The following is a 21,949-nucleotide window of genomic DNA, read 5'->3' as shown; positions in this document are numbered from 1 at the left end:
TATTAGGTGTCTTGTTTTGTTTTTTTTCAATAAGAGGGTTTAAAATCAAAAGCAACTTCTGTAAAAAATGCTTACAGCAGTGTGACCACGCTACGTTTTTCAAACCCTGTGAACTACCGTACAACCTGAATTTTAACAACTCAATGATTTTTTACTTGTAAGTCATATATGGCTGCCGCGAGCAAGTATGCAACAACTGACCAATCAACTTAATGGATTGCAAAGGATTGTAATAAAGACAGTATATAGTTTGATAAGAGGAATCAAAAACATCACTAAAGATTGATTGGTGTTTATTTTTGGAAAGGCTAAATGAAAAATGTGTTTCCGATAAATTGACCTGCCTTAGAAAAACACACCAACCCTAGACACTTTTTTTCCAGTTTCAAAAGTTTTGAATAAATTCTTTAAATTTTACTGTATTTTATGGGTCCCAACCAACAAAAAGAAAACAAATTCCTCTGACCTGCCTACCCTTATTTTTCAGAGGCATGTTACCAGATACACAAGTTTTGTTTCACGACTTCTGAAGCTGATCTTACCTGAACACAAGTCAATGGGATTTGTACCACTAAGAGTTCTAGAAAGGATAATTTAGATCAATGTTACTGTGATCACTCCCAGGTCTTGCGCCATTCTCCATTCTAGAAAAATTGTTAAGGAAATTTTTTATGTAACATCCGAGTTTATACTCCGTTGTAAAGGTCAATGTTATAAAGTGCAGAGGTGAAGTAGAGTGATTTTTGTATCTTTTTACATGCTGAAATGACTTTCAATGATTAGCAAATCTGGTGGCCTTAGGTCCAAAACTTTGTTCATAATCGCAGACTTGCTGACAAAGCCTTTTGCAACATTGACTTTGTTCACAGTGCTTAAACAACAAAGTCCAGCCCTGAAAGCAGGCCATGAAACAACCCTGTACGTAATACAGGTCTGTGTCGACAGAGATCTTGCATGGCTGTAACAGGGTCTGGTGTAGGGATCTGTATCCAGCGCTGCAAGGGCTAGACTGCATACAGTACTGTGATCGCAGTGATGTGACACGGTCTAAATTTCTACCTGTAACAGCATCTGTAGATGCAGGACTGCACACGTTGACGTGGACGCAGTGATGAGACAGTACCTGAAATTTCTGCTTGTGTCAGCACCTGTGTATGCAGGACTGTGCACAATGATGTGGATGTATTTGTGGATGCATTATAGCAGTTTGTTACAGTCGGTATTGTAATCAGTTCAACTATGAATGGATGCACCAGTTTTGGAGAAGTGGACTTTAAAAAGGGTAACTTGATTTTAAAAGACAAGTGAAGTAAATTACAGTCAAAGCTTTACTACAATACCAACATTTTGACCACACACTAGGGTCTAAAACAACAAAGTGATGTGGGACACAAAAGCCAAAGCATGAAAAACCACAATAGAAGTGAAAATGATAAGAACAGAATAAAAAAAGCAACAAAAAAACTCTGCTGCAAGAGTGGTAAATTAGACAAATGTAATATGCTGTGATACAAATGAACAGAATACACCATCACAGAGGGACTTACTGTACTTTCCAAGAATTGGTAAGTTGGTTTTCCCACTTTAACTTTTGTTGCACCAATTGTAACGTTATAAAATGTTTTGTATTTGTATTTGTCATAATTAATAAACCATTGTATTGCCCCTGTGATACAACAAGGCAAACTCATCTCGGGTCAAACTGGAAAATCTGTCGCCTGAGGGCGCTCTTCTCTGTGAGCACAAAAGTGACTCGTTTCCCAGTTTTATGTTGTGTGAAATTTATTTTGAACAACTTTTAAAGTTAAGAACATTAATATTTCTCCGTCTTATCTTTGCCTGAATGTTAACTTCAAAGTAAACGTTTGCAATTCAATTCCAAATACTATTATAAACTTCTCTACTCCGAAAAGTTGGTGGTTACACCTTGTTTTGTTTCAAATGATTGGACGAGGAAAGTTTTATAAAGTAACTTGTTCATTCCTTTCTGAGGTTTCATACCTGTTGAAATTTATCTTTTGTTTGTTTCATGTTTCTAACGTTTCATGTTTCTTTGAGTAAATATAGAGTATCGACGCGTTGGTTACTAATCAACAAAATTTAGATCGGCGCCCATTTCACTATGTGGCCCATTTTTTCCACTCTGTACACAGCATGTACACAAGTTCTCATCTCTCTTTTTTTTTTTTTTTTTTTTTTTTTTTTTTTTTTTTTTTTTTGAAAAAGATAAATTATTTCAACATAGTCACAAATAAAACAATCTACATAACTGTGAATGCGTTAAAATTACAATGCGTCTTGTACACAAGTTCTCATCTCGTACTCACAGAGGTTGGGATGGCGCCCTCTAAGGCGTTTTATGAATATGGTATGCTTCGGTAAGCCTTGAAACGCCGGTTTCCGGTTCTATACAGCAAAAGTTCCCGTGCAAAGCCTCAAGAACGTGGAAAGCACTCTGGGTGATAATTCCAACAGATATGAAACCTCAGAAGGACTTCACAAGTTACTTTTCCTTGTTCAATCATGTGCAATCTAGGGAAGGAACAAGCAATGCACTCATGGCTATTAATTGTTAGTAAGCCCTATAGATTGGATACAATAGGTCCGTAGTACCTTGTATTCCTTCTAATACTGTATTTTCAATATCACACAACATATTTTTGTTTACTTTCTTTACCTTCTTTTTTGCATTCTACTGTTATTATTCAATTTTACTTCACATCTCAAGTTTCCCTAAATAGTTGCATTTCACAAAGCACCGCTCTATCATACATATACGCAACACTCTGTTTTCGATTTCACAAATCAACATATTACAGTTAAACTTAGTGGTACTGTTGTTTCTATATCGTACGAGGCAAATGTGATTTCTCTTCTTTAGAGAAATAAATCAGAGTGCAGTCACAAGTTAACCGAATTATGGAAATTTTATTCATTTTCAAATTTCAGTGATTTTATAAGGGGGTTAAATTTTAGATATTTTGCGACAGGTTTATATCTCCCTCTATGAACGTGAAACACAAATAATTTGGGCATTTGAGTGCAGTATGGAGCATACAATATAAACGCTGGTATGAATTCACCCAACAGAAGGGCGCAGCTTCAAAGCCTATTAGCAACATCGGAATCAGCGGGTCACGAGGTTAGAGAAAAGCTATCTGCAGTGTATCACGACTTGGAAACTGTGTTTATTTAAAAGCGCCCGACAGATATTCTATATCCATATTAATTGATACGCCAGTATCTTTAACTAATCGTTTCTGGCATGGACTGCAAGCAGATGGCATAAAGCACAAGTCATTTTTCACAACTAAATGCTGACTATACGCACTTTGATCGCAAATCTGCAACTTTGTAACTCTGGAAGAGGTCACCAAAGATTCCCGAGAGTCTAGGAATCACGGCAGAGGTATCAGTAATAATTTTCGAGTTGCAGGTTATTCTATTTTGGCGGAATATGATGATCCTAATAAAAATAGATTGTGTCGATAACGATCTGTTCTTTGTTGAACATTAAAAATAATCGTGCCGATAAGTCTGTATGTGGTGGCGTCACTCTGTGAAGTCGAGTTACCTCATCTGTCAGTGAAAAGACAGACAATAATGTGATTTTACGAAGTGACATCTTTCACAGTTTGATCCAAATCGAAATACTCATCAAAACTTTAACTTAAAACAATTCACCATGAAAGTTTTTTATGCTGATTACATAATCCCTTTCATGGCAAACAGCGTCGTGTTCATCCATTTGTAGTCTAGTAGACCCTACCAGTACTATGTTCTGGCTAATTATAATCGACGAAACGACGAAATGAAATGAAAAAATAAAGAAACTGAAAATGAAATTCATAAAATAATAAAGAAATAAAGAAAAAAGAAATACATTGAGTGAAATCCGAAAACTGCAATACAGACGGTCCATTCCATGTATTACTCGCGCCACTCTCTCCCCATGGTCCTGTTACTACAGCGCCCATACGTGCGTATAAAGCAAGGGCGAGAAATTAAAGAGAGGGAGGGCCGATATTTTTTAAAATGACACGGTGCGTAAAATAGTGAATCTTCAAAAGTTGGTGACCTTCCCTATTTTCATGCGTAACAAACACAGTGACCCTCCACCTAAGTGTTACAGTCCACTTCAATAACATTTAGATCCTTTCTCTTGCAGCCATCCTGATTTTCACTTTAAAATTGACCTCATTTGCATAAAAAATGATCAATGGGAATTCTGTACATTAACTTTGGAGATCGTATGGCCAGGTTGTTACATTGCAAATATCAATGTTTTAAGCCATTTTAGCTTAATATAGATTTTTAAAAATATTATTTTTCAGAATTTTCTGTGACCTTTGACTCGCCCTATACCTTTGCAGCCAAGCTATAATTATATCTTATCCCATACACAGTGCGAGAGGGCTTTTGTCTACTGAACGTTGTCCGATATGCGACGAAAATGCACAAGTAAATTTTGGGGTTGCCAGTGACCTTTGACCCTCATATCCAGGCTATACCTCATCAATTATACATATATGTAATTATAGGTCATGGAGCATTGTCCGTTCCAAAGTTTGAATGAAATCGGTTCAGGTATGTCTGTGTTGTAAGGTCAAGTCCTTTTTCAAACTTTGTGGTGCAGACATGCCTGTAAGTTATGGCTCTGGACATATAAAATTCAAACAAAATGGTCCAGTGGTGGCCATATGAGATCGTATCCCAAAACAAATCGGTGTGCATATGACTGACAGAGAATGAATGTCCTTGTATCAACTTTGAAGTGAAAATGTTCGGGTATGTCCCCGTTATAGAGCTGGACATGAAACAATTGAAACACAATTGCCGCCTGGTGTTCATATTGCATCGTTTCCTGCAAAGTAAACAAAATTATGTGCGGTAAGTACAGCATAGGGTAATGTATGTCCTTGTACCAACTTTGAAACAAATTGATCCAGATGTTTGCCCGTTACGGCTCTAGACATGAGAAAATTGAAACAAAATGGCCCCCTTGCAGCCATATTGGATCATATTGCAAAATAAAATCCAAAGGCATATGTAGGACGTAGATGTCCGTGTACGTGTACCAACTTTGGCACAAATTTGTCCAGCCATGTTTAAGGTTCTAGATATGAAATATAATGGCAACTTGGACAGGGACAGGACCCCCAGATGATACGTTAGAATTAGCTGCAATAATTGTAGCCGTGGTGGGCTAGGCTTTGGATGCCCAAGCCACACGGCCAAGCCCACCAAGGCTACAATTATTGCAGCTACCCTAGAACATGCCACCCTCTAGTAGATGGGTAAGCGTTTGACCAAATCTGTGTTGTTTTTGTGAGGGTTATGTAAAACATAAAAATCCGTGTATATGTGTGATGCAATCTTCGGACAGAAGGCTTGTTTTTCTGATTCTCATTTGCACAATGATACTTATTTCTTCCGTTGTCTATTCGTCTGATGTCATTTTTGCGTTTTGATAAGACTCTATATGCTAAATCTCAAAATAACCTTTCTAATGATTAATGCATTATGGGACCACCTACAAAGCTGTTTGGGTGAAAGGTGTCATTTAAATTTTAATGATTGTTGTCAACAAGCTGTGATAAATGTTCTAGTTTTATCTAGCTCCTGGAAACTTGGATTAAAGCGGGTTACAGCGTCCTTGGCCGTGTACCTAACCACGGGTAACTGTCACTGTTGTCTGCAGAAAAGTTGTTGAACTTCTCTAGAGAAGTAGGTTGTGCTGATTCAGATAACGAAGTTAGGGATGGACCATTAGACCTTGGGAGGGGGGTGGTCACAATGAAATTGTGAAAATTTTTTTTTTACTATTGTAAATTTCTGAAATTATTTTTTCCAATTGAGATTAGCTGTGCAATTTTTTTTTTCAGAGTAAATTTTCAGATTTATAATTTTTTTTTAGTTCGTCGCTGTCTGAAGATAAAGAGGGCAAAGATGTGGTGCCAAGCACCACAAGCGGCCACGCAAGCGGTCACGGGGGGGGGGGAGGTCAGGAGAGGGGTGTCCCCCTGCTGCTGTTGGAGCTTTTGAAAAATAGAGATTACAATGGTGTTAATTGGTGGCACTTAGGGAGTATTTTTGCAAGGGGTGGTCGGGAGGGGATGTCCCCTGCTGCCGTTGGAGCTTTTGAAAAATAGCGATTTAAATGGTGTTATTGATGGCACTTGGGGAGTATTTTTGCGGGGAGAGGTCAGGAGGGGGTGTCCCCCTCCTGCTGTTGGAGCTTTTGAAAAATAGAGATAAAAATGGTGTTATTTGGTGGCACTTTGGGAGCATTTTTTTCGGATTACACATCTTCCTCTGAAACATGGTCTTCTTGCTCCTCAGTAGCTTCCTATAGTTTTGAAAATTGACTATTTTGGTTTCCTGGCTTCCCTTTCTACTGCGTGGTGAAATGGCTACATGCACCCCACAAACATCATGCATCTCATGATTTACAATTGATTTTGACAAGCTGAGAAGCTAACATAAGCTAAATAATATAGTTAAATTTGCATATTTGTGTTTTTAGAGCAATTGTTGCCCTTTTTTGATCAAAACATCTATTTCTCTGTAGCAGCATGTCCAATTGATTGGATGTGTATAGATGTGTTGAAATTTCAATATTTGTCTTTTTAGGGCAATTTATGCCATTCATGGTCAAAAAATCTGTATTCTCTGAAAGGGCTTGTCCAATTTCTATGAAATTTGCTACACAAAAACGATTATTCATGCAGATTTATTCAGTATTTGCTATCGAGAAACTTTCAAAGTTCAACCCCTTTTGTGTGTTTTTGTGTTGGGATTTGTTGGATAGATGGCATTCTACGTAGTGTATTGTTGAATGATAAAACATGTGTTGCTGTTGTTTTTTGAGGCTGTTTTTTGAGAAAAAAGAATTGAAAATGCCTTTTTAAAAGCAAAATAATACATAATGACTTGATATGTTGTTTTATCATTATTGACGTGTTTCTACTTGTTCACCCATTCTTGCATTCATCATTGCAATAAAATGCTGTGAAAAAAATGAAACCTTATGTGGCCTGCATCTGTTTACCTTGATCTTAAAAGGCAAATACAACTTTCTGTCTTGACAACCATACCATAGTTTCAATGTTTTACCTAGTGTACCTGCTTGGTTTGTACGCAGGAAACAAGTAGAAAACAGGTTCTATAATTTCATAATTTTCAAGTGATCAGAATACAAAAGTCCTGAAAAGATAAGATAATCACAACTTCCAGTATAAGGGATACAGTCACTCTAAATGTATAAATTAAAATTAAAAATGTGCCGGGAGGATGTACTAAAAAATACAGAAAGTTGCTTTCTGTCGGTAAAATCTAAAAAAATTCAAAATTTTAAAGACTTTTGCAGATTTTTTTACGCATTTGTCTTCTTATTTATTTTTTTTTATTTTGCAAACTAGTTTGAAGATTTTTTTTTCCTAACTTTCTGCTCTGAATTTTTTTTTTCTGTTTTTGACCACCCCCTCCCAAGATCTAATGGTCCGTCCCTTATCTCATCTTATAAAACAAAGCACTGCGAACAAGTACACGTCTGTTCGTGCAAGCATTTTAGATGTGGCGGGAAAAGCAGAGATGGCAAATCGTCTCAAGGAGATGGAAGAAGTAATCTTTTGCCATGGGAAAAAGGGGCAGTGATGTGTCATCGTGATGATAAGTTAGGAGGGAAAGACTGGGTGTGAGAAGGGATCTTTTTAAATCGCAGATGGTTGGGCAAATGCCTTTCACATTTCCTTCACAATTTTCGCTATATTCTGGATGTCTTACATATTTTGATATGTTTATTTACACTTAGAAATCTATTTTGATACTTTTTCTAGACTCTGGTAGGCTGCCACCTGTTGGATCATAAGAGGACTTCGACATTTTCTCAGTGTGACTAAGGTGAAAAAGGGCACTGTTTTCGCAAAGGGTCATTGTACTCCCTGATGGAAAATTTTATTGTACAAATTTGCAAAAGATGACGACGACGTGTACACACTGATACCATTGTGCAGCGTTTATCTGGTTTGTGGTGTCATCATCATACAGCTCCAATCCATGCAAAAGGCCAACACCGTATATTCGCATGATGCAACCATGTCGCAGAACCGGACACACGAGTGACACTGAAACGATGTCGAACCATCGGTATATAACAAACATCAAAGAACCTCGGGAGATATGAAAAAACGCGTGAACAAAGTGTCGTCCAAAAGACAAACTGACATCATCTGATCATGTCAATCAAAGTTCATCATTACCTTTGGGGGAAATTGCATCATCCGTTTTGCTCTTCTCCGATGCGTGAAATCGACCACGTGTCAGAAACGTGTCGAGAAATCCAACAAGTGAGGTCTTGCGAATTTTCGCGCGGTCAAAATTCTTCCTGACCTTGGCATAGATACACCGGGGCCATCGCTTCATCAACCAACTCGGATGCGTCATCAGATAACGACGCGCCGAAAAACAAACAAACCAACCATCTTTTGCGAATTTTCAGGCTCACGAAGGTCAATTTGTCCTTGAGGCGCGTTGCATCATTCCGTTTTGTTTCACTACTCTACACACTGTAATGCACAGAATGGATAGTTCGGAACATCAACTTTGTCCAAAGGATACAACCCCGCATCATATTTCTGAGTTTCATGTTTTCGTGGTTCATCAGTTATCTTCAGAAAAAGCATCGCCTCTGAATCTCTTTCTTATCAGCCCAGGCAGGTACATCAAATTGATCGCGTGTCGAGTTGAAGCGATTTGTACGGGGCAGATGTGTCTCCGGTGTTCAGACGATCACAGTGTTCAGAACCTATAGCATGTTGCATCAAAACTACACTTACTCTCAAAACCCAGTATGATATCATAATTTGACGATTTGTGACAAATTGCATCATCTGTTGGTGGATGGTCTATCTCATCCATCGTCACAAATCGGCAGACATACACAATAAACACGCCCTTCACTCTAGTCTCGTTGATTCCGGTTACGGCATTCTGTTTATTCTCAAATCCAATTTTTAGAGCATCACGCCAGGTACGAAAAGTCGAACAAGTCGACAATGTTGGCATCACAGCGACCTACAGAATGTAGGAAAATTGCCAAATTGCAAGATGATCTACAGGGATATACGAAATAGGCAATGAACTGCCAGAAACCTCGCACCAGGATGTGTAGTATATCTTATCTACCTACGCTCGTGCATTACAGCAACTTAATGGTGAGAGATGAGACAAGAAACAAGAGAGAGATATGATAAGATATCTGTCATCCTGAAATATATGTTTTATAGCCGTTTATATACAATTATGTCTCTCTAATTTGATTCTGGGTTAATGACCATGAGTAACTGTCATTGAATAGGACAGCACTCGGCGTTCTTCCGGTCCGGTATATACATCACACGGGTGGTGCTGATAGGGGCGCATCACGGTTTTGCTGGTGTTGATTAATATTACTTGAGTTTAATCCTGCCTCAGCGACGCCATCAAACATTTAAAAGGCCAATTATACTCGGCAGTCCTCTGCTGCCGTACAGATTGTCCTTCTTCGATACTGGGAAGCAAGTTTGTAGCTTGCTTCAGTTTTGTGATAGGGACGGCCCTCTGTACAGGACCAGTAGCTGTAAATTTGGCTGATTTTTTTCACTATTTTTCTTTTTAATGACAATATATTACAGGTAATTATTCTACACCTAAAACATATTTGAATACACAGTATTCAGCTTGTCAACTGAGCCTGTATTTGTGTAGACTGTATTGCTATTGTTGACAAGTGAATTCTGGTCCGGACTAGAATTCAAACGTAAACAACAACAGTGCATTGCATACGTGTAGACGCTGTGTTGACGAGTTTAGGGAGCGTTCAGTTTTTACGGCTGGGGGGGGGGCGGCAAATCTTGTCGCGGTGTTCAAAAAAATATAGACCCCCCCTGCATTTTTCGTGAAAAAAAGATGACCCCCCCCTTTGTCAGACGAAAAAAATTGATGACCCCCCCCCCCCCCCGCGCTTAAAAATAACTAAAACCCATACGTCAAATTTACCCGCATGGTTTGGATTTGAACTCCGGTACGCCGCGCACTTTATTTGTGTAGCAGAGATGCCAGTGCACAAACTTCTCAGCCTCATCCATTGAAACGTCTGTTAATTAGGACGACTGTAAGGCAATTTTTAACTTCATTTCAATAGACAACTCATGTCCATGGACATTGTATAAAGTGAACTTTATTGGAGTGGTTCGCCAAAGGCAGCCCTCCGGTTAAGAGGTCATGGGCCATTACGTAAAGTCAACTTTATTCTAGTGGGCCACCGGTACCACCGGTAAAGAGGGTCGATCATGGCTATTGCATAAAGTAGACTTTACTGGACAGGCTGCTGAAGGCGCACGGCCATTAAGATTGCCGTGGGGTATTACATAAAGTCATTTATGGAGTGGGCCGCCGCAGGCGGCCCGCCGGTAAAGAGGGTCGATCATGGCCATTGCATGAAGTAAACCTAATTGGAGTGGGCCGCCAAAGGCGTCTGCCTGTTAAAAGGGTCATGGGTAATACATAATGTATATTTATTGTAGTGGGCCGCCAAAGGCAGTAAAGAGGGTCGATCATGGCAATGGCATAAAGTGAACTTTATTGTTGGTATTATGTTTTGAAAATGTGGTGACCCCCCTTTCCTACCAGTGAAAAAGCGATGACCCCCCCTTTGCGGATTCCAAAATTTTGATGACCCCCCCCCTGGATTTTGCCGGGGCCCCCCCCCCCCGGCCGTAAAACTGAACGGTACCTTAATAGCAGGTGCGTGATTTAACATACTTAGGGAAGTAGAACGAGAAACTGTCTTTGACATTGACCAAAAACAGTGGATAAACTCATTACAGCTACTGTACTGGAAACCTACCATAACCGCATCCCGCTAGTAGCTTGTGGCATACTAGTACATCGATAATAGCGTGGGAATGACACACTGTTGGTGCAATCATATGTACCTGAGGCTTGCCGCAAATGTTAGTATGCAATTGTTTGTTTTTCATATTTTTAATGTGCATCATTTAAAAGTACGCGTCTAGCAAAGAGTTTAAATTAATGTTCCAATGTTGTTAATTCCATTTGCATCAAATAACATTGACTACAGTACACAAACAAACAAAGAGGACATGGTTGGGGCTGTTCGTACTAGTACCTTTTGTTTCTCAAAAATAAAACTAGATGAGAGAGTAAGTTCTGGTGTCGGATGTCGAAATAGGTGCTAGACAAATCTCTTACAACACGCCTGTAGCAACGGAGAATGTGTTTGTGAACATTAAACACGTGTTTGTTTTCCTCTTGTCACCCCGGACTATGTCCCCGGGACTTCATCCTTTGGAGCACAATATGTATCAGAGATGCCCGCAAAACGACCGAAGAATTGTGTCAGCTCTTCCCATAAAGTACAACACAGGTATCATTCGGGCGTCATTAAAGTGCCAAGTTGACTGATATCCGATCCACTAAAAAGTACAGAACAATGCTGTGCATTTATTCATGTTTGGTACAGTACAGAGTCAAGGGATTTCGCTGTTGATACAGACATTACATAAATTATGGCCATTTTAACGTAGCACGCGCCTTGGGGACAGATATTCGGACTCTCAAACTTTTACAATTCTTTTCTGATATACCACTTGTGGGGGTTCATTTTAAAGCTCTAGGTGAAAGAAAACTTTTTGTTGGTTTAGTTTTTCGAAATTCGAAAATTTTATTTTTCTTCATATAGTTAACAGAGGGATGGCGGCCATTTTGAATTTTAAATATTGGTAAATCTACAGTTATTTGTTTCTCTAGTACCAAAATTTGCACAGTGACCTTCGATTTTATTCTTGATTTGGTAGAGAATGGTTGAAAGATTCCTTAAGGGAAATTTTAGCAACAGTTTAGTCTTTCATTTTCGAGGCGCATACTACCTCAATCGAATATTGACACCAGGACAACATACAGATACTCTTCGGAAATAAAATCGTTTTCATGTTTCTGTAGAGAGAGTTCGTATTAAAGTATTGCGGTCACCTCTTCATGTATTTCGATTCAAGGACAAAGATACTTGCCCAATCGCACATATGTATTGATTTACTTGAATTAGTAATAAACAAAATCTCTTGAATATTGCCTAAGTTATTACGGCCGGGGCTGGGCCGGCAAAATCCAGGGGGTCACCTTAAATTTGAAAACGGCAAGGGGGGGGTCATGTATTTTTCAAACAGCTCGGGGGGGGGGGGTTTACTTAATTTTCATAGAATCCGTCTCCTCAAAAAGCAGTTTCAGTGTTCAGAAGTATTCTGGGAGAAAAATTATTCGCTGCATGATTTCATTCTATGAAGTCTGTTAACTAAATCTGAACAAAAGTATAATTATCTGTCACATGAACATCTTGACTTCTTCAATTCTGAAGCTTGTTTTATTGTACATCAATCTCACTGACGGCAATGAACAATTCCTACATTACTCACATATTAGAGATATAGCAAGTTTTGTTCGGGAAATTATTTAATAGTTACTTGTAGACTAATAGTACCATTAAAAGTGAAATTATACTTTTAGGTGAAATTCCAATATCATACTTGTTGTCAACATCTGAACTTTCAAATACCCTACTTGAATCAAGTACATTTCTGTCAATTATCAAACACCTAAAAGCACAAATTAATTCAGTTTAGCATTTTAAAAACATTATTCACAATTTTTCATAGACTCCAATGTATAGTGAATCAAACTTTCGGTGAAATTCCAAAATCCAATTTCTTGCACACATATCAACCTTTAACCTTCCTAGTCTAACTAAGTACTTCAAAATGAATTATCAAACGTCTATAAATACACAGATTTAGATAGTTTTGTATTTTTAAAACAATTATTCATAGTCTCCTCATAGACTACCATGTATAGTGAATCAACATTTCGGTGAAAATCTAAAATCTAATTTTTTGCACACACATCCATTTGTAACCACCCTAGTCTAATCAAGTACATTAATATTAATAATCAAGAGTAGATAAATATACAGATTTACCTATTTTTGTATTGGAAAAAAATTGTTCATAGTTTCCTCATAGACTCCCTTATATAGTGGATCAACATTTTCAGTGAATTCAAAAAGTATATATAATATGAACCATCATATTCTAATCAAGTAAACTTATGTTAATTATTGAATATCTTTATATACACAAGTATAGCAAGTTTTTCATTGGAAAAACATTTTTAACAATTTTATCATAGACTCCCATGTATAGTGGATGAACAGTGTTGGTGAAATTCTAAAGTCAAATTTTTGTCCACATACCAGTTGTAACAACCCTATTCCAATTAGGTAAATTATCAAATATCTATAAATGCATAGATATAGTTTTGTATTGAAAAGTATTACATAGTTTTCTCATAGACTACCATGCATAGTGAATCAACATTGTCAACAGCTGATTATCAATTAAATCCAAATATCAAAATTTTGTACACATATGCTTGCGCAAAAATATAATGCGATCCACCTGTAATTTCTGTCCAATCCCTTTGAGGGGTAATTTCAAAATTATAGCAAGTCAGAAGGGGAAATTTGAACATTAACAACTTGTGAGCTTGTAAGGAGGGTCATTTGAAAAAATCTGAGAATCTTTTTTTTGATTCTATCATGCCCCCTACTCAAGCGATGGGGGTCATGAAATTTTTGTCATCTTAAAAGGGGGTCATCAATTTTTTGGTGCAATGGGTAGGGGGTTCACTTATTTTGACCGATGCGCAGGAAGAAAATATACAAACTCTTTGCTCATTAAATAAAATGCTTTGCTCTCAATTGATAAAGTAGCGTACTTCACTGCAGGATGAGACTGCAGGTGTTCATAGGAGTGTTGGGTCACTCCAGGCCACCCTTCTAAAAGAATCACTTCATCATTGGTCGTTGTGATTAGCAAAGAAATTAGATAACTCTGAACGTGTAATAATGACGTCCGGCTTTTGCACCGCGACAAGGTAAAAGGTCAGCTATTAAAGGTATTCGACATAGTCGCATTAAGGCTGCATTCACAAGCACCTCTGTAGGGGCGGGGAGATTAGAGAGGGGGGACTTGAAAAAGATTACAACATATCAGGGGGGATCTGACATTGCAAAGGGGGGACTTTAAAATTTATTCAATATCAAATTCCTTTCCAAATACCTTCTGGCGCTTTACTGTCCCACCATTTCCATTTTCGGCGTGCCCTTCGGGCGCAAGTTTTAGGGTATATTAAACAAATTATTAATCGAGCAGCCACCTTGAGGCCAAATATTTAGGTTGTCGTGATTTCCACTTACCAAAACCCTCTGTTGTGCAAAACTGTCCTCTATAATGACTAAAAGTTTCAATTTAACCTTATAATACCAATTTGGGAGATAACTTATTTGATAACATTCTCCCATTGACAATGTATTGGGTCTAGGTCAGTGTCATACATTCATGTCGTCGTATGTACATTTTTATTTTTGAGGACTTTGACAGAATACAAACAATTTAGAATAGTACATAGTGTCATCAATAACAACTGGAAGCTTCAGGTCAAACAACCTTTGAATAACAAATTTCGGAGATAATACCCCTGTGCTATTTGAAGTTTCCTCATAGACTACAATGTATAGTGAATCGAGATTTTCAGTGAAATTTCAAAATCAAATTTCTTGCACTCACACGCACGTGCAACCGTCCTAGTCTAATCAAGTACATTCATATGAATAATCAAGCATCTATAAATACACAGATTTAGCAAGCTTTCTATCGGAAAAAAATTATTCATTTTTTTCATCGACTAGAATGTATGGTTGATCAACATTTTCGGTGAAATTTGAGAATCAATTTTTTTGTACATATATGCACGTGTTAGCACCCTCTTCTAATCAAGTACAATAATGTCAATTATCCAGGGTCCATATTTGCACAAATATTGCGTTTTGTATTGAGATAAAATATTCACAGTTTTGTCATAGACTCCATGTATAGTTGATCAACATTTTCTTGTGCACATGTGCATTTGTAAACACCCCATGCTAATCAAGTACATTTATATAAGTTATCAAACGTCTATAGATGAGCAGATATTGCTAGTTTCATATTGGAAAATACGTGTTCATAGTTTTCTCATAGACTTCCATAGAGAGTGAATCAACATTATTGATGAAATCCAAAAATCAATTTTTTTACACACTTGCACTTTTTACCTGCCACTTCAAGCAAAGTACATTTACATGAATTATCATACACACACATATCAATGTAGAGATATAGCTTGTTTTTATGGGGAAATGTCAATAGTTTGCCCAATAGACTCCTATGTATTATGATTTGATATATTTGGACGAAGTATTATATCGGACACTTTTTGCCTTCGTTTGAGGGGGACTTCAAAATTATAGGAAGTCAAAAGGGGGGACTTGAACACATCGTGAGTTTGTTAGGGGTATTTGAAAAATCTGAGAACTTTTTTTGAATCTCTAACACCCCCGAAGGTGTTTATGAATGCAGCCTACGTGATATAAAGGTGTTGTGGTGGCCGCATATGGATAGGGTTCTATCCAGATACCTCGCGCCGACAGCAGGTGGCCCTACACAATTTCGTCACAACACTATTACGTACCAAAACCTCCTTGTCTCAAGTATTACCGCCTAGTCCCACCAAACTTTACCCCAAATACCAGTTAGTCCCAAAACTACTACGGGTAACAGTTTTTTTACTGTGGAATCATTACTCTGGCAAGATATTTTGGCTACTGTGAACTTCCCAAGCAGCAATAAACGGCAGAAAAAGCAAAGCAGAATATCGCCAATGTGCCAGCGAAACCACAGGGACAGAAGGTATTATTAGTCATAACAAAAATGTAAAAAAATGATATTAATAAATTTACAAAACACTGTGAACATTGTTGATAAAAATGTTATATTTCTGTCATCATTATAAACTTATGTAAGCACTTGACTGTACTTAAATACTGAATGACTTTCAGAATTTATGCAAATTATTGCGGTTGTAGCGCAGATCTTTGGAAATATGGTCTAGTTGTAGCATTGCACAGTAGTGCTCGGTCATAGTACTGCCTTGGCATTCTCTCAAAACAGTAAATGATTATCATTTACTGTTTAGATGTGAACAGAAAATATTAATATTTACAGAGAGACTGCCAAGGCAGTACTATGACCGCGCGTTACTGGGCGTGTTATAATTATTGCTCGTGAACACAACGTCTATGCTTGTATTAAAAATGCACTGTTATTGCAATACATGCTCAAGTTGAGTTGGCAAGATGAATACTGTGCATTTCAACATGCTTTGGGGATTAAAACAAGAAAGCCTTGTTGACATTGAAAAATTTTGGAAAAATCATCAAACTTAACAGGTGTTGGCCTGAAGGGTAAAACGTGCACAGAATCACACATATGTTTATCGATTTCAATGATGTGATGTGATGTGATGTGATGTGATGTGATGTGATGCCATGTCATGTAGAGAGCCGTCGAGAATGTGCGTCAGCCGTTTGTTCAGAAGTGCCATGGCCAGGTTTTGGGAACACATCTGACAGAAGAGGGACAACAAATTTAAATAATTTTCCTAACGGGTCTCAAATGACGACCACAAATAGATATATTTAAATCAATATGTCATTGAGACTTTTGTAGCTAGTTTTATACTTTTTGCATGTAGCCCAACCATGCTTATGACAAAGCAGAATGAAAATTGAAATTTGAAATTTGATCAAAATACCATATTGCCATCATACTAACCGACTGACACCTCATGTTTGTCAATATGTAATTTCGCTCTACGCTTTATGCGTGTTTGTTTATTTGTAACGTATGATTATTTCCATATACTATGACGAACCAATAAAGACTTTTATTTTTATTCATGTTTGTCAAATAAAGGTTTATGTTTGTTTGTTTGTTTGTTGTTTGTTTGTTTGTTTGTTTACACGCATAGTCAGTAAATTATACAATAAACAGTTTCTAATAAAATCCCTCAAATGAAATTAAGCATATCCCGCCTTTGCCATGAGGAGTAAGCGTTCATGTGTGTCCGCCACTCTCCCTAAATACTCACCCATTCTAATCGCTCAGTATGCAAGTGTCTGACCGAGTCGAACAGAGCAGTACTCTTAGACACGTAGCATTGCCTCTCCCTTCGGACACAGGATCCCTTGCAGTTGCAAAAACTTGATTGCCCGACAATTTCATGAAAAGATTACCAGGCCTAGAGCTCAGATTCAGTTTTGCTGAGTCACGGGCTGAGTTCAAACCTTGCCAAATAGAAGCATGTGTTGTCCTGCGGTATAACAATTGTTGGTAAACAGTGGAAAAAAAACAAGGCACGCGCATCTCATGAACCTAGTTCTGTAATAGGTTTGTACCAAACACGGTCAGAGCGCAAGAGTTCACGTGATAAAAATGATCATTTTATCTGCAGATTAAGTAATTCGTTAATGAATGTAAATCATCGCAAAACAGTGAGGTCATGATACACTTTCTGTTGTTGTCGAAGATAAAAAGTATGAAGGAATGTAGAGCTGTACAGAGTTGTGTTGGAACTGGTAATTAAGAAACTAGAGGGTCAAAACTTGATTACGTTACTCATTTCTATGGCGTTCTTTTGATGAAAATAGTATAGCCAAATGTTTTCTCATCCTCATGCATATTCCATACTTTCCTTCTTACTGTTCAGTTTTAAAGGATATTGAACGCACCTGCATGACATTCATCAAGTATCTCCTGTTAGGAGACTTGCGCAATTGTTGACATATATCTTATCTGCGTCATAAATGCTCGTCCCCTCCCCCTTTTGAGGTGAGCATCCACAAATTGACGAAGTCGCGGTAGCCAAAATTTGACGTCCCTCTATATAGGTCACGATTTTCCCATTATTTTCGTAAGTCGAATTCGAGCTTTTGTTCCATATTACTCAAAACCATATGTCAAAACACCAACTGTTCAGCTGGTCAGCTCAGCATGCAGCTCAGCGTGTGTAAGTGTAAATATAAACTGCACCGTTGATAATTACGTTTAAATTCCAGTCCGTCATAGAATCACTTGTCAACAATAACAATGTAGTCTGCACATATATAGGATGAGTTGACAAGCTGAATACTGTGTATCTCAACATGCTTTGAGGAGTAGAACAAGAAACTGTAACTGCCATTAAAAACAGAGAACAGTAAAATAAACATCAAAACCTTCAGGTACTGGCCCTATCAATCAATAAAACAACTAAACTATGCCGCGGCGGACTGTAAGCAAAATCGTGAGTTTGATCGGTATGGAAGGAAGACACAGCGCCGACAGTAGTTTCGCTAATCTCTGGCTGATGTACGCCCTTGGAACAAGATAATTGACAGTTACACGTAGCTGTAACAAACCCTGATGATAACAGGCCGAAGACACGCTTAGCATAGCTAGAAACACTATTAAGTGAACGATGTTCATATAATACTTTTCCGTACTTTTACTCTTTTTATCAACTCCAATCTCTTGTTTTAAACCCTACCACGTTCAAACATCTAATATTCAGCTTAATTGCCATGACAGCTTGTGTGTACTGTACATTTGTATCGTTGACAAATATTAATTTCGGCCCGGACTCTAACTCGATCAATCATCAATAATAGAATAGTATAGACATACAAATGTTTTGCTGACAAGTTGAATATTGTGTGATTCAGCATGCTGTAGGGAGATAGAAAGAGACTGAAGTTGATACATTAAATAGAAATATTGGAAAAAATTATCAACAGTCGCAACTTCTTCCCCGTTCACATTAAGAAATGTTATGATTTGCAATTGGTATGAACGGAGGGCGAGAAATCCACATGCTCAGCGACTCAATACACTTTCAAAAAAACTGAAAATAGATGAAATCAAACACTTATGCAAATTTTAGCGATTAGAATCACAGTTTTATGTCGACATGCTTAAAGTGTGAGTCCTGCCACATTTTGAGACTTTTTCGTTTGACTTGGGGCAATACCATAGTTCTGGTTGTCAATGAAATTGGTATTAATAAAACAAACATTTACACACAAACTGAAGCTTATTTGAGCGGTTTTTAGACGGTTGTATTATGTTATTTCGACGAAAACACGGGAAAAGTTGCACTTTTCGATTTCCATCATGGCGACATTTTCCGGAAATTGCCGAGCTCGCCCCGTTTTGGCGCAAGTAGCTGTGACGTCACTAATAGAATGGGTGATGGTGACTTCGTGCATTGACTATGGAGATAGTGATAATTTCATGAGTGAAAGCAGTGCAACTGAGAATATCATCGTCACAGAAGATGTTACAAAGCTGTTCAGAATTTACAGGCCTGCAAATTTTAACAGTCGGAACCTTAACCTAAACGAGAACAGGAGCGGAACTCTTGTTGACCGTCGCGTCAGTGACAAGCCCATCGTGACCACAGTCAAACACACCAGTGCACTACCGTACACACAACCACAAGCTAACAAAATATAAATATAAGTCTGGAGTTGCCATCCCACCTTATTATTACTTCTCAACACAAATTGCCTCGTTCAAAATCTGTATATAAAAATTTGAATTACACCATGACGCTGGTAGATAAATGTAGTAGAGATCAAGTTGAAAATTGTCCACCGTTCATAATACACATCTTTCCTATCAACAGCTGGAAGTGGAACAGGCTGAGGGTCATGTTAGCATAAACACCAAAGGTAGTATTCTCGCCGCAAAATCTTCAGTTTGGCGTTATAAAACCTCACATGAACATTGGCACTTTTAAAAATATGTGACCGTAAAGACATGTCTAGCCAAATTCTCGGGAAGAGATAAATTAAAATTGACATGATGTAAATATCGGGCATACTGGCACCCGAGGCCGGGCGGCTCGGCCGGCCGTTTCTGTGACCGAGTGATCAGCTACGCTTCCGCAGTTTTTTTTCTTGATTAAGTGTCAGCGATATAAAGCACAGTGTTCATTGTTTCATGACTGCGAAATTCTCAAAGAAGCTAAAATATTTTAGGGGAGACTTAGTCGAGCAGAAGGGAACAGATGACGACAACGCGACTGCTTCGTCAACAGTATAAACTTCTTTGCATGCTACACGTTGTGTCACTGTTACTGGCAGCGCCGTGCTGTATTATACACAACCTATCGTTCAGTCTCGCAAAGAGTCAGTCAATCACTACGTAAACTTTTTAGGAATATAAAATTAGATATCTCCTAACGTTACTAATAATATAGTCACACATGCATGAGATCTAGTACTTGTATTCATTTATTTATTTACAATCACTTTCGTAAAGCATCTGAATCGGCGATCAGTCTTGGGGGATGTAAACACGGCCATACTTCTCCGCGGCCCCTGCATCCTTGACATGTTTTGGGCAACCTGTCGCAGTCTTGCTGCTGTTCTCGCTCTTGTCCACAGTTGATGATGATACACGCGAAGCTTTCTTGTGACAATGGTCGTACTGGTACGGCATTGCGATTACATAATTGATGTAGTAGCCTAACTCCAGGAATTAAAGTCTATCTTACCGTACATCTGGCTTCCGAACCGTGTTTATTCTAAGTCACGGCACTCGAAAATGTGCACCGCAGAAAACGCTTGTCTGAATGCCTCTTTTCCGACCCTTTCTTGTAATTTTGTCAAATGCGGCTAATACATCATCCTAAAATGCAATAAACTGACAATAGCTGCAGTTACTTCAGCCACCAAAGGCGTAACTTCTCACCATGTTGAAGCCACAGCGGTAAGCATTCGCTATGGCCGAGGTGAACACACTCACTCGTACATTCTATTAGTTACGTCATTTCCGGTGGCAATGCCCGCGAATTCCGAACGAAACGACCGAATGGCAGCTAACTTCAAAGTCGCACACATATTGCATTTTAATAATATTTAACCGCGTCGTTTCATTGGGGTGATGCATTTATTGATAAAGTAGGGGTGGCAAAATCATATAGCATGGCTCATTTCAAGCAAAATTAACTTTGAATTTATGCGGGACATACACTTTAAGTTGTTTGTTTTACTGCACAGGGTCGAAAATAGTGACATGAATGATAACTCAGAGTTTGGGGATCTCAGCGAGTGGGGAAAGGTAAGGCTGATGTCATCGACAAAAGACCTTAGCCTTGCTTCTCTATAAGGAATATAGAATCGGGATTCTCCAATTGTTACTTAGACGCAGAACACAGAATCTGAACAGAAATCTAATGAGAAAACATCGTCGAGTGATAAAACTGAAAGACGGGGTAAAGTTGCCGAAGCTTTGTAAAATTGCGTTGACAATTTCCAACACTTAATTTGTTGACTGTGTGACACGACTAAGACACAGAGATGAACCATTGACCTTTCTCAAGAGGTTTTGGGTGCATGAACAACCTGTTATGAAGAACTGCCCGTATGCAAACGTTGCCGAGACATGTATTCGGGGCATTTTCCGCCCAACACTTGAGGCTGAGGGTAGTAATAGGTCAGGGTAAGTACACAAGGCACAAATGTGCAGTTGGTGACTGTCCAAGAATTCATATACATGTATTCTTTCTTTTATTTGTGTGTTTGGGGGTTTGTAAGTATCACGTTGCCATGACAAACTGATAAAATTCACATATATGTATGTATGTATGTATGTATGTATGTATGTATGTATGTATGTATGTATGTATGTATGTATGTATGTATGTATGTATGTATGTATGTATGTATGGTATGTATGTACGTATGAGTGCATCTATGAGTGCATCTATGTATCTATCCATGCAATGTGTATCTATCTATGTATGTGTGTATCGAATCATACGAATCTTCCAAAGTAGGCATTATGCATCTGGAAAAAAATGATTAAAGTGATGCATAATATGATACAAATCTCTCCAAAGATGTTTTCGAGTTCGTGTTTTCCAATCAATGCCAAAAGAAGAGAAAAATAATTTAAGAGAAGCTGGCAGGCGA

Source organism: Ptychodera flava, chromosome 17 (assembly GCF_041260155.1).
Source record: "Ptychodera flava strain L36383 chromosome 17, AS_Pfla_20210202, whole genome shotgun sequence".
NCBI classification, from domain to species: domain Eukaryota; kingdom Metazoa; phylum Hemichordata; class Enteropneusta; family Ptychoderidae; genus Ptychodera; species Ptychodera flava.
Note: the sequence above shows the minus strand (reverse complement) of the source record.